We start from the raw sequence: 27,109 nt of genomic DNA, 5'->3' as shown, positions 1-27,109 counted from the left end.
TGGCCATTTTCCTTTGACCTCTCTCATTAACAAATGGTTTTCATTAACAGAACTGCTACTCACTGAATGCATTTTTGCTTTGCACACCATTCTCTGTAAACGCTACGGACTGTTGTGTGAAAATCCCAGGAGATCAGCAGTTTCTGAGACTGAAACCACCCCTTCCGGCATCAACAGTCATTCCACTATCAAAGTCACTTAGATCACATTTCTTGCTCATTCCGACATTTGGTCTGAACAATGTGAACCACCTGCTCATGCCTGCATGCTTTTCTGTATTGAGACACTGCCACATGATTGGTTGATTAGATATTTGCCTTAACGAGCAAGCGTACAGGTGTATCTAATAAAGTGGCCACTAAGTGTATATTTTACTTTTCTTCTCTTCTACTTTCAAGGAGAACTTGAAGCCTGGAGGACTAGACTCAAGGTCAGCTTCTGCTGTCAGAATTCTGAACCAATCACCTAATAAAGTGGCCATTGAGTGTATAAACAAATTATAAGCTCCTTGCCATACTGCGAATAAATGCATCATTGCAGGAGCTTACTGTGTACATGACAATTGGTTGGTTTTCAAACTACAGAAGAAACTATAGTTCTAAGCACTATATTTATCTTCTGTGTATTGTTCTACAGAAGAAAGCCTGTAGTTCCCCCTGTGAGTGAATGGATTTCCTCTGGGTGCTCCAGTTCCTTCCCATGTCCCAAAGATGCGATACTAGAGGAAATAAAATGGAATCAGTGTAGTATGGATTCTTAGAGTCACAGTCATGCAAAAGTACAGTACAGAAACAGTCTCATCAGTTCATATAGTGCATGCCAAACTATTTAACCTGCCTAATCCCATCAACCCACACCTGGACCATAGCCTTCCATAGCTATCCATGTACTTTTCCCAACTTCTTTTCAATGTTAAACTCCAGCTTGCATGCAGCTGTTGCACCGGCAAATTGATCTGCACTCTCACGATCCTTTGAGTGAAGAAGCTTCTTCTCAGGTTCCCCTTAAAATTTTCATCTTTCATGACTTTTAGTCGTAGTCCCACACTACATCAGTGGAAAAAGATCTGCTTGTGCCTACCCTATCTATACACCTCATAATTTTGTATACCTCTATCAAATCTCCCCTCAATCATCTACATTCCAAGGAATAAAGTCATAACCCATTCAAAGTTTCCTAATAACTCAGGTCATCCAGCAACATCTTTGTAAATTTTCAAACTTACTTGTACCTTTCCTGTAGGTAGGTGAAGAAAACTGCACACAAGACTCCAAATTAGGTCTGACTAGTGTTTTAAACAATTTCAACACAACATCCCATCTCTTGTACTCAATACTTTGATCTATGAAGCCCAAGGTGCCAAAAGCTTTCTTTATGACCATATCTACCTGTGATTGCCACTTGCAATGAATAATGGATCTGCATTCCCAGATCCCTACCTCACTCCTCAGTGTCCTACCTAGCCTGCATGGTCCCACTGAAGTGAAAAACCTTGCTCTTGTCTGCATTAAATTCCATTTTTCATTTTTCAGCCCATTTTCCCGGCTGGTCCAGATCCCACTGCAAGCTCTGATAGTCTTCCTTGTGGTCCACTACTCCTCAAATCTTGCTGTCACCCGCAAGTTTGCAGATCCAGTTAACCACATTATCATCCAGATCATTGATATAGATGACAAACAACAACAGACCCAGCACCAATTCCTGAGGGACTTCACTAATTACAGGCCTCCAGTCAGAGAGGCATCAATCTACTACCACACTCTGGCTTCTCCCACAAAGTCAACGTCAAATCCAATTTGAGACCTCATCTTGAATACCAAGTGACAACCTTCTTGGCCAAGCTCCTATGCAGGACCTTGCCAAATGTCCGAGAGAAGTTCATGTAGACAACATCCACTGCCTTGCCTTCATCAAGATTCGTGGTAACTTCCTTGAAAAACTCTATAAGATCAGTTAGACATGACCTACCACACACAAAGCCATGCTGGCTATCCCTATGTAGTCCACATCTATCCAAATCCTCATATATCCAGTCCTTTAGAATAACTTCCCACTCGTGATGTCAGGCTCACTGGCCTATAATTTTCTGGTTTATTTTTAAGGCTTACTTAAACAACATAATGACATTAGTTATCCTCTAATCCTCCAGTATGTCATTTGTCACTAAGGATGATTTAACAGTCTCTTCTAGGGCCCTTGCAAGTTCTGCACACCTCCCACAGGATCCGAGGGAACCTCTTATCTGGTACTCAGGATTTATCCACCCTAATTGGTCTCAAGACAGCAATTACCTTTTCCTTTGTAATCTGTATAGGGTCCATGACCTGACTGCTGCTTTGCCTCACTTCTATAGACTCTGTATCTGTCTCCTGATTAAATACAGATGCAAAAAAATATCCATTTAAGATCTCCCCCATCTCTTTTGGCTCCACTCATAAATTACCATTCTAACCTTCCAGAGGACCAATCATGTCCCTTGAAATCCTTTTGCTCTTAATATATCTGTAGAATGCCTCTGGATTCTCCTTCACTTTGTCTACTAGGGCAACCTCTTGCCTCCTGATTTCTTCCTTAATTGTTCTATTGCATTTTTTATATTCCATAAGAGCCTCGTTTGTTCCTACCTGGCTACACCTGCTATGCAGCACCTTTATTTTTCCTATCAGAACCTCAATATTTCCTGAAAACCAAGGTTCCTTAAACCTCTTATCTTTAGCTTTTATTCTGACAGGCACATACAAGCTTTGTACTCTCAAAATTCCACTTTTTTCAGGTCTCCCACTTACCAAATTCACCTTTGCCAGAAGCAACCTGTCCCAGTCCACACTGTCCAAGTCCTTTCTGATAACATCAGAATTGCCCTTCCTCTGACATTGAATCTCAACCCGTGAACCAGACCTGTCTTTTTCCACATCACATTTACTTTGCAACTAATGGCATTATGATCACTAGATGGAAAGCTTTTTTTTTCTCTGCTAGACTATGCATTGCATTGAACTGCTGCTGCTAAGTTAACAAATTTCACGTCACATGCCGGTGATAATAAACCTGATTCTGATTCCCTACATAAACTTCTGTCACCTTCTCTGTCTCATTCTCTAATAACAGATCAAGTATTACATACTGTTTCATTGGGACTTCTATGTACTGATTAAGGAAACTTTCCTGAATGCATTTGACAAATTCTATCCCAATTGAATTCTTTTAGATTATGGGAATCCCAGTCAATATGTGGGAAGTTAAAATCACCTGCTATAACAACCTTTTGTTTCTTTCAACAGCTTGTGATCTCTCTGTAGATTTGTTCCTCTAAATCCCTTGGACTGCTGGTTATTAACATGGCCATACCTTTCTTATTCCTCAGTTCTACTCTTAAAGCCTCACTAAATGTGTTCTCCAGTCTGCCTTGACATTTTTCCTGACTAGTAATGCCACCCCCCTCCCTTTAATTCTTCCCACTCTGTTGCGCTAAAGCAACTGAGCCCCGGAAGATTGAGCTACCAGTCCTACCCCTCCTGCAACCAAGTCTCACTAATGGCTACAATATCATAATTCCGGTGTTGATCCATACCCTGAGCTCATCTGCCTTTCCTACAATATGCCTTCCATTAAAATATATGCAGCTCAGAACATTAGTTGCACCATGCTCAACGTTTTGATTCCTGACAAGCCTCTCTCTTCACCATCTGTTCAGACACTCTGGTTCCCATCCCACTGCAACTCTAGTTTAAACCCTTGAAAATTAGCAGGGGCTGAAGAGTCATTTCCATTATGTGTGACTCTACAAATCCATATCATGTAGACTCCACAAGGACGTCTCCATAGGTTAGGATTGAACCTGGCTTTCAGAGCTGTGCTTTTATTGCTGAATATTAAAAAAAACTCAATTTCAATCATTAATAGGAATGTTTGAATACCTTTAAAATATTACTTAGAATGATATTTGAAGGCTTTTAAGAAAATGACTTAGCATTCACCAACGAAACTAGTAAGTGATTTGGAATAGATTTCTGAATCATTTTCATTTATTTAAAATTGGTTTATTTACAGTTGGTGAGCACAACAGTTTGATTAAAGATGCTAATATTTTGTGATAAACCTAACTGAGCCCATTTTCAACTGCATTAATAAAATTGCTCATCTATATCACAAGAAAAATTCTCATTGCAAAAGATGTATTCAAACATTTTGCTGATTGTGTGGACACATGTTGTATTTTTACTTACAGTGAGTTTAAGTTAAAATCTGAGGGAACAAACTCCTAAAATCTTTAAGTGAAATTTGGTTCCATTTACAGAAACTGTACCCGCGCAGGCTTATCTTAATAGTCAATTGATTTACATCTGTACTATAGACAGCCACATAAATTGCTTCATGTTCACCTGTGTTACATATGCAGCAAAGGGGAGACTTTCTCTTTCTGAAAATGGACATCATCAGCAGATTGCTACAGAAGTAGCACCTGAAAAATGTTGTCTCATTTTTACTGTGTACTGTACCAGCAGTTATGGTCGAAATGACAATAAAAAGTGACTTGACTTGACTACCTTTACATCTCCCTCCCCTTTCTTGATCTTTCTGTCTCCATCTCTGGAGACGGCCTATCTACTGATATCTACTATAAGCCTACAGACTCTCACAGCTACCTGGACTATTCCTCTTCCCACCCTGTCTCTTGCAAAAAGGCTATCCCCTTCTCACAATTCCTCGCATCTGCTCTTAGAATGAGGCTTTTCATTCCAGGACGAAGGAGATGTCTTCCTTTTTTAAACAAAGGGGCTTCCCTTCGTCCACCATCAACTCTGCTCTCAAACACATCTCTCCCATTTCCCGCACATCTGCCCACCACCCCACTCAGGATAGGGTTCCCTTTGTCCTCATCTACCACCCCACCAGCCTCCAGGTCCAACGTATAATTCTCCGTAACTTCCACAACCTCCAACAGGATCCCACTTCCAAGCACATCTTTCCCTCTCTCCCTTTCTGCTTTCCACAGGGATTGCTCCCTACGCGACTCCCTTGTCCACTCGTCCCCCCCATCCCTTCCCACCGATCTCCCTCCTGGCACTTATCCTTGTAAGCGGAACAAGTGCTACACCTGCCCTTACACTTCCTCCCTCACCACCATTCAAAGCCCCAGACAGTCCTTCCAGGTGAGGTGAGGTGACACCAGGTGGCTGGTGTGGAATACTGCATCCGGTGCTCCCAGTGTGGCCTTTTATATATTGGTGAGACCCGACGCAGACTGGGAGACTGTTTCGCTGAACACCTACGCTCTGTCTGCCAGAGAAAGCAGGATCTCCCAGTGGCCACACATTTTAATTCCACGTCCCATTCCCATTCTGATATGTCTATCCATGGCCTCCTCTACTGTTAAGATGAAGCCACACTCAGGTTGGAGGAACAACACCTTATATACCGGCTGGGTAGCCTCCAACCTGATGGCATGAACATTGACTTCTCTAACTTCCATTAATGCCCCTCCTCCCCTTCTTACCCCATCTCTGACATATTTAGTTGTTTGCCTGTTCTCCATCTCCCTCTGGTGCTTCCCCCCCTCCTCCTTTCTTTCTCCCGAGGCCTCCGGTCCCATGATCCTTTCCCTTCTCCAGCTCTGTATCACTTTCACCAATCACCTTTCCAGCTCTTAACATCCCACCCCCTTCGGTCTTCTCCTATCATTTCACATTTCCCCTTCACCCCATTACTTTCAAATCTCTTACTATCTTTCCTTTTAGTTAGTCCTGACGAAGGGTCTCGGCCCGAAACGTTGACAGCGCTTCCCCCTATAGATGCTGCCTGGCCTGCTGTGTTCCACCAGCATTTTGTGTGTGTTGTTTGAATTTCCAGCATCTGCAGATTTCCTCGTGTTTACCTTTACAACATTGTGAGGTTAAAATTAGCGGCTAAGATTGAAGCTCTTGTCATTGTACATTCACTCAAATGAGGCTCAGGTTCTACTTTAAATATATAGGTTCTGTCCTGAGTAAGTGCTGAATTGTCAAAGGAGCGGTGAAACTTTAAATCAAAACACTTTGCATTCCTTGACACTTCTTGAAGAAGAGTAGGGTAGCTCTCCATTTATCCCACTCAATCTTTATCTCTTAAACAACTTCACAATAATAGGCCACCAATACTGCAATAATTCTCAATATAGCTTTGTGTGTACAGATTAATTTCCAAGTATCCACATGCATCGACAGTGACTATACTACAAAAGCACTTGAGAGTGTCAGAGATCACAAAATGTCCCAGGTAAATACAATTTCTATCCAATTGTTGTACCAGTTCCACACAGGAAGTTATTGAGTAATGTTGATTCACCTGCAGAGAGATGGCAGAACAGACAAGTCATAAAGTATAAACTACTGTCTTAATGTTTTTTTGTTGGTTGGAGTCTTTCTTGCAGACAGGGTTTTGTACAGCAAGGAGTAACGTAAATGGAAGCTACTGTTGTTACAGTGTTTGCACCAACTCAGTGGACAATGGATGGATAATATCAGCTATAGAGGAATGTTACACTAACACCAGCTATTAAGGGAGCTAGGGCTTTACTCTTTGGAGAGAAGGAGGACGGGAGGAGACATGATAGAGGTGTACAAGATATTAAGAGGAATAGACAGAGTGGACAGCCAGCGCCTCTTCCCCAGGGCACCACTGCTCAGTACAAGAGGACATGGCTTTAAGGTAAGGGGAGGGAAGTTCAAGGGGGATATTAGAGGAAGGTTTTTCACTCAGAGAGTGGTTGGTATGTGGAATGCACTGCCTGAGTCAGTCATGGAGGCAGATACACTAGTGAAGTTTAAGAGTCTACTAGACAAGTATATGGAGGAATATAAGATGGGGGGGGGGGGTTATATGGGAGGCAGGGTTTGAGGGTCGGCACAACATTGTGGGCTGAAAGGCCTGTAATGTGCTGTACTATTCTATGTTCTATGTATCACAATGCTGCAGGACAACCTCCTCACATGCAATGTTACGGATTCAGCAACAATAAATATATAAGTGAGGCAGGGTTTTTCATTATAAATAAAACATTTATTAAACACTGAAAAACAAACCCCTAAAAGTAAATAAACAACTAACGTAACCAGAAATCAGCTGCTGTGCAGGAGCTTAAACAGTTCTTAAAGGAATAAAGCAAAAACACTTCTTAAAGCGATGTTGCAAAAATAGTTCTTCGAAGTAGTACTGCAAAAGTTCAAAATGCATACAATCCATTAAAGGAGAGACTTTTAAGACGATTTAAATTCTCTTTCACGTCGTTTTGCTGCGGTTCCCAGTTGAACTATACTTTTCCCAGAGAATTTACGAAGATGAAAATGAAACGGCTTAAAGGCACTGACCTTTCCTTTACAAAACTGTACCCAACCCTTTCTGCTATTATTTGCAGGGGTTAACATGGGGACAGCCAATGAATTCCTTCCGAATGAGGATCAAACAAGGTCGAATCTGTTTCACTGTCGAAATTGATTTTCCTCGATCTTTTAGCTCCCGAATTCCGATCTTCACTCTCCACTGATTTTTAACTGGCAGTATTATAAAGAAACTGCCGGCAAAGACCTTTTAAACTTTAGGCATTAAATAAAACACCACCTTTCAATCAAACTGTGTCATAATATTGGACCACGCAGTGGCATGGAGTCAAAATGGCAAATCCAGCCACGAATTGCCCCTCCTCACAGGGAGGGGTCCTCCTTTTATACCTTGTAAAAAAAACCTGTCACTTGACCTCTACTGGTGGGAAGATGACATCACTCCACCATCACAAGACCACTACCTTAGGTCCAGCATATCTTCAACACCACTGTCATGTGACAAGTACAAGATACCCACAGGTACGTAACAGCAAATATTACTGGACCTGAACTACAAATAACAATTGATCAAAATTACTACAGTGTACAAATCTTTTGTAGAGTGCAATTCCAAATGTAGTGACAAAAGAACATTCAACTCTGCCTCCGGATTTCATTCCACTGAAGTTTGGAAATTTAATTTGGGACGGGGAGGGGAACAATGTTTTCTCTAAGGTGCACCTTTTGTGACAGGCGCTCAAAGAAATTTAAACTGCGCACAGAACTACTCTCTACCTCCTTGACAAGTATGTTTCATGATCGTACCCAATCACATTTCCTTTTGTAGTTTCTGATGCAGACAGTGTTGACAATGTAGAATTTGCCATGATTTGTTTGCAGATTTTAGAACTGGCTTACTTATACTGTTTTTAATCGAAAAAATTATTCTGTGCACACAAGTTGTTGTCACTGGGTAACACAATGCACAGTGCAAGATTTTTGTGCACACTGGTCATTACAACTTAGAGGGAACTTTGAGAGGGGATTCCATTGAAACTTATAAATTATTGAAAGGCCTAGATGGAGTAGACACAGAGAGGATGTTTCCTTTAGTGGGAGATTCTAGGGCCAGAGAGACTAGAAGGATGTCCCTTTAGAACACAGATGAGGAGGGATTTTTTTAGCTACAGGGTGTTGAATCTGTGGAGTTCATTGCCACCAGAAGCTATGGAGACCAAGTTATTGAGTATCTTTAAGGCAAAGGTTGATAGATTCTTAATTATTAAGGGCATAAAAGGTTAGGGGGAAAAGTAGAAGAATTCAGTTGACAGGGACAACAAATCAACCAAAATAGAATGCAGAACAGACTCAATGGGCCAATTTGACATTTCTGATCCTAAGCCTTATGGTCTTACAGAATTAATTTTGGCAATCAGGAGGCAATGCATGGATCTGCTAAGTAGTACATTCAGTGCAAATGCACACTGAACGTAAAGGTTATACCCAAATGCAGAGCAGTGGAGATGATTTATCAGTAAACTATATTTTACTAATAAACTGTAAAATAACAAGCCCACAAGGGACCACAAAACAAGAGAGGGTGTTGCAGTGAACTGTAACAACCAATGCCTATTGGTAGCTGATAACCAAAGCCAGGATGACTTTCCCTAACTAACTGTTGTTCCTATGAATGTTCTTTGTGTAAACTATTTAACTAGTTGTGCTTTGGGATGTACAGTCGAGTTTTGAGTTTTCGTGTTATGTGGTGTCAGGGAATAAAGGAGTATTTCAAGTTTTGGCTTTGTTCTGTCTCTCGGCTTTGGGTCGTATCAGTAGGTGAGCAAACCTAATTCTGATAAGTGTGAGGTGCTACATTTTGGTAGGACTAATCAAAATAGGACATACATGGTAAATGGTAGGGCATTGAAGAATGCAGTAGAACAAAGTGATCTATGAATAATGGTGCATAGTTCCCTGAAGGTGGAATCTCATGTGGATAGGGTGGTGAAGAAAGCTTTTGGCATGCTGGCCTTTATAAATCAGAGTATTGATTTTAGGAGTTGGGATGTAATGTTAAAATTGTACAAGGCCAAATTTGGAGTATTATGTACAGTTCTGGTCACCGAATTAGAGGAAAGATGTCAACAAAATAGAGAGAGTACAGAGGAGATTTACTAAAATGTTACCTGGGTTTCAGCACCTAAGTTACAGTGAAAGGTTGAACAAGTTAGATCTTTATTCTTTGGAGCATAGAAGGTTGAGGGGGGACTTGATAGAGGTATTTAAAATTATGAGGGGGATAGATAGAGTTGACGTGGATAGGCTTTTTCCATTCAGAGTAGGGAAGATTCAAACAAGAGGACTTGAGTTGAGAGTTAAGGGGCAAAAATTTAGGGGTAACACAAGGGGGAACTACTTTACTCAGAGAGTGGTAGCTGTGTGGAACAAGCTTCCAATAGAAGTGGTAGAGGCAGGTTCGATTTTGTCATTTAAAAAAAATTGGACAGGTATATGGACAGGAAAGGAATGGAGGGTTATGGGCTGAGTGCAGGTTGGTGGGAGTAGGTGAGAGTAAGCGTTCGGCACAGACTAGAAGGACCAAGATGATCTGTTTCCATGCTGTAATTGTTATATGGCTATATAAACATCACAAATTAGGGAGAAGGTGCTGTACTATATTGACATTGCCATTTTAGCAGATGACTTACAAACAATTCTACGATAGTAACAAGCTCTATTTGAGACCTCCCGGCTGAAATTAATTGAAAACTTGACTAGAATGTTATCAGTGAAACCAAGGATGACCTTGTCAGATACTAAACAGAACTCATAAAAAGTCAGTTGTTGTGTCCATCACCAACTTCTAGTTCGATGCCACTTCAGGTGTTGCACTTGAATCATGGCTTAAATGACACAAAGATATATTCCAGCTTGAATTCACCAGTAAAGATGATGCATGGAAAACATGCACATTACTCCAAAAATTGGGCAACACTGAAGAACCCATGTTACCTATCCTTTGACAAGCATTTTTGGAGAGCAAGCATCTCTCTTTACTGTTCACTACCAATGCCTAACACTCGTTAAACATGCCTCTGATGACTTCATCACATATGCCAGTTTTGTAAATTGCGAATGTGAAAAGTTTGAGCTTAGTAACATAAATGAATCATATTTCAACTGTCTGATCTTTATTTATGGACCAGGCATCTGGCAATACAGAAATTCACAAACAGCTCCTGGCCAGGCTGGAGCAAGACCCTGATATGTGGAGAAACAGCCATTTTGTGAGACTGTCCTACTATGCAGTAGTGGTTCCAAGAAGGTTTATATTGTTGCACCAACTTGCAAGCAGAAATACATCTTCATCCAGACAAAGCTAGTCTTCTGGCTCAAAGACCAGTACCATATGCTGCCTTACCAATCGTGAAGCAGGAGCTAGATCACAGGCAACAAGTTGGTGTGATCAAAGCTGTCAACTACTCATGTTGGGCAGCTCCAATAGTCATCATCAAGAAAGCTAATGGTACATTGAGGTTGTGCGCACGCTTCCCAACTGCAACTCTGGAAACTCATAGAACCAATTACCAGTACTGGCAGATCTCTTTGCAAAGTTAAGTGGTGTTTGCTACTTTGTAAGTTTCAATTTGACTGAAGCCTACTTCCAGGTAGGAATGGCAGATCATTTACAGGAGTTTCTCACCATTACAACATTTATGGGGTTGGTTTCATTCCTCCTTCTTCCTTTCAGTGTAAAGGCAGCTCCTTCAATTTTCCATCAGCTTTTGGGCATCATGCTGAGCGGTATTGATGGTGTTGTGGCTTACCCCAACAACGTTATTGTGCTGGGCACAGAACAGACAGAACTATGGCAATGACTTTGGGCTGTGACTTTGGGCAGGAAAATGCAGCTTCATGATGTCTTCAATTATTTATCTGGTACTCATCACAGATGAGCACAGCCATTGCCCAGATCCCAAAACATCACTGCTATCTTCAAGATGCCTCCACCATTAGATGTCAACACTTTACGTTCATTTTGGGGCATGATCAGTCATCACTCAGCATTTCTACCAGCATTGCACCAGCTGAGGGAGCCAGTCAATGCTCTGCTCAACAAGGGTGATAAATGGAAATGGACCAAACAATGCCTAGAGTCTTTTGATCAGGTGAAGAATATGATGTCATCCACCTTCTCTCGAAGCATTTCAACTCAGAGTTGCTAATCATCACTAACTACGAAGTGGGAGCTGTTATTTCCCACATCTTTCCCGATGATTCCAAAAAAGCTATCATACATGCAGCCAGATCACTGATCACAGCAGAAAGGAGCTATGGAAAATTGAGAAGGAAGCTTCTTTTGCTGTGAGGAAATTTGACAAGATGCTTTCTGATCATTCTCCTTACTGATCATAAGCCACTGTTGTCCATCTTTGGGTCTAAGAAAGGAATTGCAGTGTAAACAGCTAACTGTCTGCAAAGGTGAGCAACGATGTTAATAGTCAACTACACATCAACCCAAGAACTTGGTCAGGAAGATGCCTTCTCCAGATTTATGAATCTGCAGGCTACTGAAAATGAAGACACAAAGTCGTAGTTGTAATTTCAGTGGATTCCGAAGTGCACTGGGTTGTATGGGATCCTGCTGAAGGTCTTCCAATAATGGCTGCAGACCCTCTTCTTCAGCATATCTCCAGATACCTTGTTGACAGATGTTAAGGTCTACTGCCGATGTCATATATCACTCTCAATTGTGGCCTCCTGCCTAATGTTTGGAGACAGAGTAGTGATTCTCTGAACACTTCAACCAAAAGTACTGAAACAATTCCACCATTGTCACCCAGATATTAATCAAATGAAAGTCCTAACAAAAAGCCTGATATACTGTCCAGGTGAAGATATCACATCCTTATGCCACTCGTGCGCTCAGGCTCTGAGGCAGCAAAGAATCTAAGCAGGGCTGATCCACACCCATTGCTTAAGGCTACCAGACCTTGGAGTTGAGTTCATATTGACTCCGTTGGCCCAATCATTCAGTGTACCTACACTACATTGTTCTGGTTGACACCTAGTCCAAATGGTCACAAGTATCACCTGTGAAGTCAACAACATTCAAAGTTCAAAGTAAAATTTATTATCAGAGTACATACACGTCACCTCCTACAAGCATGAGATTCTTCTTCTGTGTGTATACTGAGCAAATCTATAGAACATTAACTGTAAACAATGGACAACAGACTGTGCAAATGCAGATATCAATAAATAAAGAGCATGAAGTAACAAGACAAGAAGAATCCTTAAATGGGAGTAGTTATTCCCTTGTGGTCAGCGCCTGATGGTTGAGGGGTAATAACAAAGACAAACGTTACCATTCAGCAGCTACTGCAGATCTTCAATTGTTCTGAAATGGCAAAAATGCTTGTTTCTGACACCGACGCTCAATCCTGTTCACAGCAGTTTGCTGCACTTTGCCAGAACCGTGGAATTATCAATATCCACCCAACTCCATATCATCCACAAACCAATGAACAAGCAGAGATGTTGTGGATATCTTCAGACGGTCATGTCTGAAATCAAGAAGGGAAGGAGTATCGGCTTAGGACCTCAACACATTCCTGCTGACATATCGCGTCCAGGCCTTGAAGGGAAGTCACCAGCTGAAGTGCTTCTCAGGAGAAAACTACACACATGTTGGATGTAATGCTGACACAGCATCCAATATCCAAGACAGCGATGGTCAGGTGAGCAAAACCAGCCACACGGACATTTGTCAATGGATGAAGTCATTCAAGCCTGGAGCTGTAGCATAGGTCAGACTGTATCTCAATAGGCAAGACCCCTGTGAACCAGGTCAGATTGTCAAGCAAATGGGGAAAGTGCTCTATGAAGTCATCATAAATGGATATCGCTGGGGTCACTACATCAACCAGTTGCAACCATGTTCTCCTAAAGGCACAACAAATTCATCAGGTAGATCATCATCTTTCATCTTTCCAGGAAGGGTTCAACTTTCATCTCCTCCAGGAAGGGTTCAATTTACCTCAACTGAACCAACCACCAGCGCTAGCACAAGCAACGCCGCGATAAGAAAGTAACAGCCTGCAGCCACCAAGGAGGAATGATTGCCAGTTGTTCCAATCCAAGTCAACCTTCAGCTCAACTGCTGCAGGTAATCATCTTCAAGAGAATATAATGGCAAGCTGAAACAACCAACGGCCAATGGTCAGCTGGCAACCAATCCCAGGCTGACTCTCATATGTTGATTGTTGTTATTAACAATGTTTTGAATGTTTTTTGGGTAAACTATTTAAATAGCTGTACCAACACACAAAATGCTGGTGGAACGCAGCAGGCCAGGCAGCATCTATAAGGAGAAGCGCTGTCGACGTTTCGATAGCTGTACTTTGGGATGTAAAGGTGAGTTTTGAGATTTTGTCATTGCATGGCCTTACTGAATAAAGGAGTATTTTGAGTTCTGGCTTTGGGTCTTATGAGTAGATACAGGCAGGCAACAACAGAAAGCAGATAGTTAACAGGACAAGGCTGCAAGGTAACTGAAGGCTAGAAGAAACTGGTAGTAACTGGCTGAAGCTAGCTGGATTGTACAAGTGAAGAAGGATTCTGGATTAGAACTCGGTTTAAATGGTGTACGGGTGATGACTTGGAAACAAATGGCAGCTGACCCCTCTTAGCAGTATGGAGACTGGGGGGTACTTGCCTGTGCAGGTCTATCACAACACCTTCCCCACCCTTCCACCACAATAAGAACCCAACACCTCGGGGAAATGTGGATGAGTCCGATGGAACCCTTCAGTGAGTGATGAGTCCAAGGTGCAACTGGAAGGGATTGAAGATCTCCCCTCACCAAGAGACGGACACCCAGTAACTTACCCAGTTGGCCATGTGCAGCAAACCCCATACAACACAACTTAGATCCATCAACCAGCAAATTGTATACACCAGACTAATTCCAACATCCTTGGTTCCAGAGGTGCAGGCTCAGGTGGGTTGAGTGGTCCATGGATAATGAACTTAAAGAAGGACATGTGAAATATCAATGTGATCCTGAGGAACAGTCATAGCTGGAGATGGTAAGTGACTAGGCTGGTGCAATAGGTAATCTTGAAAGGACCAATGAACTGGGGCAAGAGCTTTTGGGGGTCGGGGCAGATGAGTAGTTTGACTAGACATTGGTGGCCATAGCTACAACTGGCAGCTAGGATGGCCCTCTGTGTGCCCTCTAAGATTTCTGGCAGCTGCAAGTCAGGACCCCGGTGGATCTGATCCCCACCATTGGCTTCTCTGTGGGGAACAATGGGGGTTGGTTGCCATGAAACTCTTCAAAGGTTGACATGCCTGTGGCAGAGGAAGTGCATAGATTTTGGGGTAATTCAATCCAGAGCAGATAATTCTTCTGTGTGGAAGGGTTAGAGGTGGCGACGAATCACAGAAATTTCTCCACTTGCTGATCGGCTCTTTCTAACTGCCCATTTGTCTGCAGATAACAGCCAGAGGAAAAACTCACTGAGATGCAGTGGAGAAAGTAGAAAGTTTGCCAGGAGGGGAGAAGAATCGTGGGCCCTTGTACAACACAATGTTCTGGCGGAAGCCGTGGAGATGAACTACATGATGCAGAACTAGTCTACCATCTCAGAGCCAGAAGGAAATTTGGGGAGAGAAATGAAGTAGGCCACCTTGGAGAACCAGTCTAGCACTGTCATAATCATCCTCCTTCCAAGGTGATTCTGAATTCAATGGTGTAATCCAACAGACTGTGAGCCTTGACACAGGAAAAGTATCCAATCCACTGCCACCCGTCCACTTCCTGGATGCTCGAGAACCCACCACATGTCAGTGACAAAATCTTCATATTTATTGCAGGCCTGAGTCAGAGCTCGCTCAGTCAAAGGAGAAATGACAAAGGTTCAGTCTGTAACATGCAGAAATGTAACAGAAAGAGATGGCTGGAGCTATAAGTGCAAGAAGCACTTGGACAGGAAGTTACGGCATCAGGTTGCCATAGCGTTTGTGCAACAGAATCCAGCCTCGGGGGGGAGGAGGTTAATGGGCACAGAGTTGGTATATCAAGATGGGGAGTTGTTTGAGAGTGGCAAACAGACAATCAGTGGGTTCCTACTGCTTCATGCTATGTTACACTAACTGTCCTATTCATTATAAATTATTATAAATTACTATGATTGCACATTGCATATTTCGACAGAGAGGTAACATAAAGATTTTTACTCCTCATGTATGTAAAGGATGTAAGAAAGAAACTCAATTCAATCATGCCTACTCACATTGAAAATACATTTAATCCATACAGTAGACTAATTCCTGTGATGAGAGGATTGTCCTCTTAAGGGAGGCTAAATAAGCCGTGACTTTATATATTAGAGTGTAGAAGAATGAGTGGCGTTTATAAAATCCCAGCGGGGGTGGGGGGGGGGGCAAAACAGGGGAGATGCCAAAATGGTTTCACATCAGGGAGAGTCTTGAATGAGAGGATGTAATTACCAGGCAGGGGGTCAGCTATTTAAAACTGATGACTCCAAAACAAAATTCGATGCATTTCAGTGCCATAAACATTTAACTGGTAGTTACAAAATTATATTGTGAAAACTTTCTCAGGAATATTCATTTATGAGGGAGTTGATGAGATTTTAATGCAGGATTCATTTCAGAAGTTTTCATAGAATTTGAAAGACAACTGCTACAAATAAAATTGCAGTGATAACTACTTTCAATTTATTTAAATTACAAACTGAAAAAGGTGCTGTCAAAGGAATAGAATGAAAAGTATCATTTGATCAAAATGTAGATGTGGAGAGAAACGCAGTTAAATTTTATTATGATTTTGCAATGTAGGGCATTGTTTCCTTAACACTTAATTTTATTATGTGCGTAAATTTAGTTAAAAGTGCACAGCCTGCTGGAAACTTACTGATTGTGAGATTTGGATGTTTCCCCTAACAATATATAATTAAAAGGAAATAACACATCTAATGTATTTCCTAAATATACAAAGAATTCAAACCATTTAATTGAGATTAAAACCTAATGCATGACTAATTCACTATTACAAAAGTTTGCATTGGTGATAGACACAAAGAACAAAACCATTTTTCTCACATATCTGAATTTCAAACAAAATCACAGAGCATAAAGATGCTGCATTTGCTATCAAATCAACATAAAAATGACAATAACACACAAATAATAACATTAGAAAGGAATGATTTTGGTATTGAGTCATGGTATAACACAGGCCAGGCAAGTGTTTGACAATATGCTTACAAAAGGCGGCCACAGGTGACACATTATTTCTGCAAATAAGTTGTTCTCTGAAGGCAGAACAATAAATAACAAGTACATTATCTGATAATAGTGATGGAATAATTTATCATGCCTTTAAAATATGCAATCACTTGTATATGTGAATTCCCATGCTTTTTTTGAGCTTTTGAAGGCTTATTCAAATGCAATAGCTTGTAATAGACAATACAAGCAATTTAGTACTGATGGTAATGATTTTAAGACTTTTCACTCCATTTATTTTGGAAAGTTTTATCTACAAAGTGTTATTGATAGTTAAAAGCCAGCCATATTTTGTGAAAGGAATTCAAGTGTTTTTTATATTCCCAAATTCAGGAGGTTTCTTCATCCAACAGGTACCAGTAGAACAGGTGAGCAGGAGGTCACAAAACAAACTCACAATACTTCCTGATAGTTCAAAGTGGATATTCACTCCAGAATCATTCAAGTAATGGGAGAAATCAAAAACAATCAAGTTTGCTTTGAATCATTTTAAATTAGCGCTAAATTATCCTTTATAATCTAAGGCTATTCCAGAAAATGAGAGGCATAAATTGAATATGCCTCAAGGTAAAACACAATATATGCCTGTGCACACGATTTAAGGAGTTTTCTATTTTTGAGATTAAGTTTTAACTTTGCAATATGCTAGCATCAGGATTGTGAAAATGGGGTGATCCTTCATGATAAAGAAACACAGAGTATTGGCATTCATTCGCCTCATTTACAGACCAATATATTTCAATTTATTTCTTTGAAGGTACTTTAAATGCATGGGTTAAAATTGGAGTTTTCTGTACTGCAGATGTGGAAAGAAATGGACAATGGACACACCAGATTCCCAAACCTTTCATCGGATCCCATGGTGGCAGCAGAAAGAGTGCTTTTGGACATCCTGACAACAGAAGTGAAGGTGCGTACAGATAACCCTCTATGTCTGTCAGCTCTCTGTTCAACCAATCATATCTCCTGCAGTGTTAGACATCTCCCTCATGGGTAATAAACGTTCTTCTATCCATTGGTATTGCTCTCATTCTGTGTATTCTTCTTTCCCTCTTCAGAAGTGAAGATTGTACTAAGTGCCAGAGAGAGACAGGAAACCAGAATTACCCCATACTTACTACTTCCAGACATCTTGGACACAGCACCTGTATTGAAGCCAACAATAAGTGCAAAGGGTCCAACCAAAATAATCCTCTCTGTATGTTTCTCTGAATGTTCTGATGTCCATGTAACAAGTAAAGCTAATCTTTATCTGTAACAATGTGAGATCATGTCTTTGATCTGCAATGAGCCTTTACCAAAATGCTGATAACAACAGCACTGATGATTAAGTCATTTTGAGGGTGCACTTCACGTCCACCAGCCCATCTGTGACAGCTCTTGTGTCAGGTGGAGAGAGGGACAGAACTGGAAACTGCAATGGAAGGCATCGGAGACTCCAAGCTGTGCAAAGCTTTGATATGCAAGTGGGGCTGCTGATCTATGTTACCCACTCAGAACAGTAGAGGAGAATGCGTATGATGTGGCAGAGTTGCCACCCATACAGGATACACTATAAAAGAGATTAGAAGCCCCATTGGCAATAATGGGATATGATGACCTTTGTGAAGGTGTTGCCATTCAGCAGTGAGTGATTGTCCAGCTGTTTCCTCATTAGATATCATGCCTGTTCCAGCTATCAGTTTAAAAAACCTGCCTTTCCCATTAATATAAGGAGATCAAAACAAGAAGGAGTGGTCCAGAAGAGGTCTTATCAAAGTCCTTGTATAACTGAAGCCCAGCCTCCTTACTCTCATATTCATTTTCACTGGCAATAAACAATAGCCTTCTGTTAGTTGTGCTCATTACTTTCTGAATCAATGCAAAAGCCTTCTGTGAATTATACACTAGGACATCCTGTAACTGGGGATGAGCAATAGATTCTGGTTTTACCAATAACAACCTTTGCCTCCAAGTGAATAAAAACAAATACTGTAAGCTTTTGATTTTAATCATGTCCCAGTGAAACATTTGCTTATTGCAGTTAGCACAACGCTATCACAGTGCTAGCAACCCAGTTTCAGTTCTGCCACCGGTCTGTAGGTTCTCCCCGTGCCTGCATAGGTTTCCTCCAGCTGCTGCAGTTTCCTCCCACATTCCAAAGACATGTGTCAGCAGGCTATTTGGTCACATGGGTGTAATTGGGCAGTGCAAGCTCGTTGGGTGGGAAGGGCCTGTTACTGTGCGTAATGCAATGAATAAAATACAGAGTGACAACAGGGATGGGAGCAGTGTTGAATTCCAGCTAGCTAACTGGACAAATTATGAATGGAATCTCAATATCACACAGGGCAGCATATCCGGTTGGAGCTCTAGCTGATGTATTCCACAGTGGTTGTCAGCTGTATTATGAGTGACGTTGCGTAAGATTAAAATGAAACTTGCACTTTCAGCACATGATGTATTGCTTCTGCAAGTGAATGCAACATGTTTCACACTTGATAAGGAGAATGAAGAAAAGGAATTCAATCAAATGGAACAATTTTACTGAATAACCCACTAATGTTTTCATATTCACATTGGCAAGAGATAATTAATACTTGAAGTACTGGACAGTAACTCTCCAATTGTTTTGTTTTTGTTGTGTGACATGTCCCTTAATTAATTTCCAGAAAGTGAAAGAAGCTCTAATGAGTTATCACACATAAAATAGTGAAATGCTTACTGGTAAATTTTCTTCACAGTTCTGATTGATTGATGTTTTAACCTATGTTTAAATATCTTTCTTAGGTATCAATGACTAAAACTATTTGCAAGATACATATCCAAATTCCAATTAGGTTATTGTCATATGCACGAGGGTGCATTGAAATACCTTGCCCTATTGAAGCTCACAGACCAAACAGTAATAATAAATAGTATATAAATACAACAATATATGTGTTGAACAATATTAGGGGAAACTGAAGTAGTGCGAAAGAAATACTGAATGGCCATAATGAAAGAGGTGGAATTAAGAGTTTGAGAATATGGTGGTACCACCAGAAAGCCAAAGTAAACAAGATGATTAGTTCAGAAGTCTGATACCACTGGGGAAAAAGCTGTCCTTGAGTCTAATCATCCAGGCTTTCAAGCTCCTATATCTTCTTCAAGAAAGTGTAAGAGCAAAAAAAAAGAGAGAAATGTGCTTTCTTGATTACATCAGGATTATTTGGTGGGTACTGAATACAGAACATTGTTGGTGAGTTCTTCTTTTGCTTGTTACACCACTGTAATTTAGGACAGCAATGAAAGTCCTTCATCTCTAGTGGCATTCATGACTTAATTCATGTGTCAGTAGCTTCCCCTCGGTACACTGTTAATCATAGAAGTCCTGGCTGGATACTCAGGAAAACCGTTGCACTCAGATGCAGAAGGATTCTTCATTGCTATTTCATTAAAAGACTTGTTTGACCAGTCAGGGTTGTTAGCCTGGAGATGAACCCCTGAACCTGGAGAATCGGTGGACCATTCTTAGTCTGGCCTCTACCCTTTGACCTATTCGGGTCATTAAGACAAACATGCCTGCAAACCACGACAAGGTTGAGGTCCTCTTGGAGCACTGTTGCTGAGTAGATCATGGTAAACTAAATACCAAAAATAAATAAACATATTTCCATTTATAAAGCATATTTACAAATGGCCTCATGTCTCTTGCAGGGTATCAATAGAAGCAGTGAAGTACCTCTGAGGTCTAACCACCACTGCATTGCATGGGATTTTTTAACTAATGTTTATACTGCATGCTCCAATAAACAGCTAAATCACCAGTGTGATTGTGACCAGGTAACCTGGATTGATAATGGTGAGTGAATGCTAAAATACCAGCCAGGATGAGGAGGAATATTCCCCAACTCTTTGAAGTAACACCATGGGATCTTTTACTTCCACCTGAGAGAACATAAGGGGCATCACTTTTAAGGTCACATTTGAAGACGAAAGAATTGATTGTGGGCTTCAGGAAGGGCAAGTCAAGACAACACACACCCATCTTTCTTGAGGGATCACCAGTAGAAAGAGTGAGAAATTTAAAGCTCCTGGGTGTCAATATGCCTGATGATCTATCCTGGCCCCAACATAATAGTGCAATTACAAAGAAGGCACAGGCTATATAACCATATAACAATTACAGCACGGAAACAAGCCATCTTGGCCCTTCTAGTCCGTGCTGAATGCTTAGTCTCACCTAATCCCACTGACCTGCACTCAACCCATAACCCTCCATTCTTTTCCTGTCCATAAACCTGTCCAATTTTTTTTAAATGACAAAATCGAACCTGCCTCTACCACTTCTACTGAAAGCTCATTCCACACAGCTACCACTCTCTGAGTAAAGGAGTTCCCCCTTGTGTTACCCCTAAACTTTTGCCCCTTAACTCTCAACTCATGTTCTCTTGTTTGAATCTCCCTTACTCTCAATGGAAAAAGCCTATCCACATCAACCCTATCTATTCCCCTCATAATTTTAAATACCTCTATCAAGTCCCCCCCTCAACGTTCTACGCTCCAAAGAATAAAGACCTAACTTGTTCAACCTTTCTCTGTAACTTGGGTGCCAAAACTCAGGTAACATTCTAGTAAATCTCCTCTGTACCCTCTCTATATTGTTGACATTATATTTCACTTGGAATTTACGGAGACTTAATATGTTACCAAAGACTCTCACAAACTTCCACAGATGCACACTGGAGAGTGTTCTAACTGGCTGCATCACTGTGTTGTGTGGAGGGGCCACTGCACAGGATTGGTAAAAAACTGCAGAATATCATAAGCTCAGCCAAATCAATCATGGGCACTATCAATAGACAATAGACAATAGGTGCAGAAGTAGACCATTCGGCCCTTCGAGCCTGCACCGCCATTTTGAGATCATGGCTGATCATCTACTATCAATACCCGGTTCCTGCCTTGTCCCCATATCCCTTGATTCCCCTATCCATAAGATACTTATCTAGCTCTTTCTTGAAAGCATCCAGAGAATTGGCCTCCACTACCTTCCAAGGCAGTGCATTCCAGACCCCCACAACTCTCTGGGAGAAGAAGTTTTCCTCAACTCTGTCCGAAATGACCTACCCCTTATTCTCAAACCATGCCCTCTGGTACTGGACTCTCCCAGCATCTGGAACATATTTCCTGCCTCTATCTTGTCCAATCCCTTAATAATCTTATACATTTCAATCAGATCCCCTCTCAATCTCCTTAATTCCAGCGTGTACAAGCCGAGTGTCTCTAACCTCTCTGCGTAAGACAGTCCAGACACCCCAGGAATTAACCTTGTGAATCTATGCTGCACTTCTTCTACAGCCAGGATGTCCTTCCTTAACCTTGGAGACCAAAACTGTACACAATACTCCAGGTGTGGTCTCACCAGGGCTCTGTACAAATGCAAGAGGATTTCCTTGCTCTTGTACTCAATTCCCTTTGTAATAAAGGCCAACATTCTATTAGCCTTCTTCACTGGCTGCTGCACTTGCTCATTTACCTTCAGTGACTGATGAACAAGGACTCCTAGATCTCTTTGTATTTCTCCCTTACTAACTCTACACCGTTCAGATAATAATCTACCTTCCTGTTCTTACTCCCAAAGTGGATAACCTCACACTTATTCACATTAAACGTCATCTGCCGAGTATCTGCCCACTCACCCAGCCTATCCAAGTCACCCTGAATTCTCCTAACATCCTCATCACATGTCACACTGCCACCCAGCTTAGTATCATCAGCAAATTTGCTGATGTTATTTTCAATGCCTTCATCCAAATCATTGACGTAAATTGTAAACAGCTGTGGTCCCAATACCAAGCCCTGTGGCACCCCACTAGTCACCACCTGCCATTCCGAGAAACACCCATTCACCGCTACCCTTTGCTTTCTATCTGCCAACCAGTTTTCTATCCATGTCAATGTCTTTCCCCCGATGCCCTGAGCTTTGATTTTACCCACCAATCTCCTATGTGGGACCTTATCAAATGCCTTCTGAAAATCGAGGTACACTACATCCACTGGATCTCCCCCATCTAACTTCCTGGTTACATCCTCGAAAAACTCCAACAGATTAGTCAAGCATGATTTACCCTTGGTAAATCCATGCTGGTGGCCCAATCCTATCACTGCTATCTAGATATGCCACCATTTCATCCTTAATAATGGACTCTAGCATCTTTCCTACCACCGATGTCAGGCTGACAGGTCGATAGTTCTCTGTTTTCTCCCTCCCTCCTTTCTTAAAAAGTGGGATAACATCAGCCATTCTCCAATCCTCAGGAACCGATCCTGAATCTAAGGAACATTGGGAAATGATTAGCAGTGCATCCGCAATTTCCAGGGCCACCTCCTTCAGTACCCTAGGATGTAGACCATCTGGACCTGGGGATTTGTCAGCCTTCAGTCCCATCAGTCTTCTCATCACTGTTTCCTTCCTAATGTCAATCTGTTTCATTTCCTCTGTTACCCTATGTCCTTGGCCCATCCATACATCTGGGAGATTGCTTGTACCTTCCTTAGTGAAAACAGATCTAAAGTGCTCATTTATTTCTTCTGCCATTTCTCTGTTTCCCATAACAATTTCACCCAATTCATTCTTCAAGGGCCCAACATTGTTCTTAACTATCTTCTTTCTCTTCACATACCTAAGAAAGCTTTTGCTATCTTCCTTTATATTCCTGGCTAGCTTACGTTTGTACCTCATTTTTTTCTCCCCATATTGCCTTTTTAGTTAAGTTCTGTTGTTCCTTAAAAACTTCCCAATCATCTGTCCTCCCACTCACCTTAGCTCTGTCATACTTCCTTTTTTATAATGCAATGCAATCTCTGACTTCCTTTGTTAACCACTGTGGCCCCTTTCCCCCCTTTCAATCCTTCCTTCTCTGGGGGATGAACCGATTTTCCACCTTGTGCATTATTCCCAAGAATAGCTGCCATTGCTGTTCCACTGTCCTTTCTGCTAGGCTATCCATCCAGTCAACTTTGGCTAGCTCCTCCCTCATGGCTCCATTGTCTCCCCTGTTCAACTGCAACACTGGCACCTCTGAACTGCCCTTATCCTTCTCAAATTGCAGATAAAAACATCATATTATGATCACTACCTCCTAATGGCTCCTTTACTGCAAGATTGCTTATCAAATCCTGTTCATTACATACCACTAAATCCGGAATAGCCTTGTCCCTGGTCGGCTCTCCTACAAGCTGTTCCAAGAATGCATCCCATAGACACTCTACAAACTCCCTATCCTGTGGTCCAGCACCAACCTGATTCTTCCAGTTCACCGGCATGTTGAAATCCCCCATAACTACTGCGACATTACCTTTGCCACATGCCAATGTTAACTCCCTATTCAACTTGCACCCAATATCCATGCTACTGTCTGGTGGCCTGTAGACAAGAAGCGATGCCTCAAAAAGGCAGCTTCCATCATTAAGGACTCTCATCATTACTAGCAATAAGGAGGTGGTACAGGAACATAAAGGCACACACTCATTGTTTCAGAAACCGCTCCTTCCCCTCCACCACTGTTCTGAATGGTCGATGAACCTCACAATTTTTGCTCTTTTTGCGACAATTACTTAATTTCTTTTTATTTTATATTTCTTATTGTAATTTTTAGATTTCTGAATATGTTATTATGTTTGCAATATGCTGCCGCTGCAGAACAAGTTTCACAACATGTGCCAGTGATATTAAAGTTGGTTCTGATTTTTCCAACTCCACTTCTGAATTTTGCTTCCTCCCTCAGTGTTGCACGAGCCTAGGTGAGAGTGCTCAACATTCTGAAAAAAAAATAGAAATACAAGTCATCAGATTTGATAAAAGAAATAAAAATAATTCTATTGTAAGGATTTTATTTTACTTATGTTTTTATGTTTGAAGTAAACATGGGAATATTTTATAATAGCTGATCACCCTTATAAAGCAATTTACACTTCTGATGATCTTACGGTAAACTCTAGCCAACAGATTACGTTTATTTGCTAAACCCAACAGCCAAGCAATTCAATAAATTCGTACAGTTATTCTTCATATTTTTTCACTTTCCTTGATTTCTTGCCACTGAAATATTAATAAGAACCTGAATAAATGTTATCAATGCTAAGTAGCAGAGACTGCACCCTGATTCCCTTCCTTCCTGATCTGTCATTTAAAAGATATATTTATGTTTATGCATTAATGAATCATGGAGCCAGAGATGCATCCCAGCACTATGCCAAACTATTAGCACGTGCCATTTCCAGAGGATTAACTGAGGTGGTTCTGAAGAGTATGCAATAAAGTCAATTACATTCAATTCACAGTGAATAAATGATGCTAACTGTAAGACCATTAAGCACTAAATAAAGTCATTATTTTCAATCCCCCAAAATGAGTGATCCCTAAGCAGTAATGAATGTATCTGCTGTTAATTTTATGAGCTTTTTTCTAAATGACATTGTTGTTGTCTTCACAAAGAGAATGAAATTCCAAGGCTAAATACTGCAGGTGACAAAGATCCATGCATAGCGTGTATCCTGGCTGGAGGAAAATCCTGCTGGGGTCCTTACCATTACCAAACTTTAGGAAGCCTAATCAAATTTGGGAATTCAATAGAATCTGAAACACACGATTCCAATTTACTTTTGTTCATTTGACCAAAGATAAGATTAGACTAATTATGCATCTGAATGAGTCTTTGTTGTTGAAAGATTTGTCATGGTGCATCTACAATCACCTGACAGTAGAGACCTTCTCTTCTGAATGAAGTTTAAGCAATATACATCATTGCTATGTGATCTGCCTTGAAGACAGTTTTTCATGTTCAACTCAAAATAAGCAGTCTTCTATCTTCAGAAATTAGAGGGCGCTTAACCTATTGAGAGGTAAAAAGGAATGATCTTTTTTCTAACTAATCGAAGTATCATCGACATACAGTCGGCCCTCCTTATCTGTGGATTCCGTATGTGCGGATTCAACCAACCGCAGATCGGGAAAACCCGTCAGTTCTCTCTCCAGCACTCATTGTTTGAGCATGTACAGACTATTTTTTCTTGTCATTATTCCCTAAACAATACAGTATAATAACTATTTACATAGTTTTACATTGTATTAGGCATTATAAGTAATCTAGAAATGACTTAAAAGTACAGGCAGTCACCGAGTTATGAATGAGTTCCTTTCCTGAGTCTGCCTTTAAGTCGGATTTGAAGTCGAAACAGGTACATCCGGTATTATTTAGCATCAGTTAGTCAAACGTTTTTCTTAGTATATAGTACATATTTTACATTTCTATGGATATAAAGCACTTAGGAAACATACGTATTTCAATAATTAAACCACCACGTTGCTTAGCAATAATTGTAGCTTTCATCGGGGCAGGGCCTTTCACATGCTCCTTTAAAATTGTTCCGATCATTGACCGGCTGTCAAGAACCGACCTATATCCCTTTTAGCTCAATATAGACTGTACTACATGGTTCCTAACTGCCTCAACTGACGAGCAATATGTGCTATGTAAGGTCAGCTTCTAATACCTACCTGGAAGAAATCCAGGAGTTAACCAAAGGAAAATCAAGATATTAATAAGTACACACACCCCCCCACAGACACAGACATACACACACACACTTTGTAAATTTGAAGATCTGTTTAGAACATCAATATGTCTCTGGAAAGTAAAGGATGTATTTGACAATAGTACAAACCGGCTAACAAGTCCTAATTACTCACTGAGGTAATTTTTATATGAGAAGCATTGAATGATGGGTAATCCTCTGGTCAGTATTTGTTAAATTGGAAGGAAAACCCAACGGTGCTTCATGCCATTTTGCCCCAAGTTGCTTGTTCCTCCGATGGTGGAATAGTAAAAACTCTTGAAAGTTGGTCACAGGAGAACAGCTGGCTTCTTGCATTTAGAAAACAAAGCCCTTCTGTGTGATCCGTGGCTGCCTTTAATTGACACCCTCAGCCTTCAGGGGTCTCCACTGTGTATGTGACAGCTTTCTTTCAGTGCACCATTCTTCTTGCTCTATACCAAACTAAAATGGAAATTACCACATCTTTCAATATAAGGAACATAAATTTCATAACAATACTAAAAGGGAATGCAGATGGGTTTGAATCTGATAGCGCTAAAAATCAGTTGTTGCGATTAGCATGTGTGATTAACCCATACCATTTATTCCATGGAAGGCATCTTATTGTTTGTTCGTCTGTATAATTGGTACATGCAAACTGTGCTCCTTAACTGTCTGCACATCTCAGCAGGGAGTCCACTATCATGTGGGTGTCCTCATTAAAGGCTGTGTGCTTCTCAGAAGAAGGAAAAGATTGCATTGCCTTTGGCTAGCAAGGTTAACATGTTGATGATTTTTATGCAGGAGATGGGATATTCACAGTATCTCAGTATGACAGCCATTGTTACATTGTTACATTGGTGAATTTGCTGATGTTCATTTTTCAAAATGAGCTGACGACATTTCTTTCTCTTCTGCAGACAATTGTGGGT

Source organism: Hypanus sabinus, chromosome 4 (genome assembly GCF_030144855.1).
Source record: "Hypanus sabinus isolate sHypSab1 chromosome 4, sHypSab1.hap1, whole genome shotgun sequence".
Taxonomy (NCBI): domain Eukaryota; kingdom Metazoa; phylum Chordata; class Chondrichthyes; order Myliobatiformes; family Dasyatidae; genus Hypanus; species Hypanus sabinus.
The sequence above is the reverse complement of the archived record's forward strand: the minus strand, read 5'-3'. Positions refer to the sequence as shown.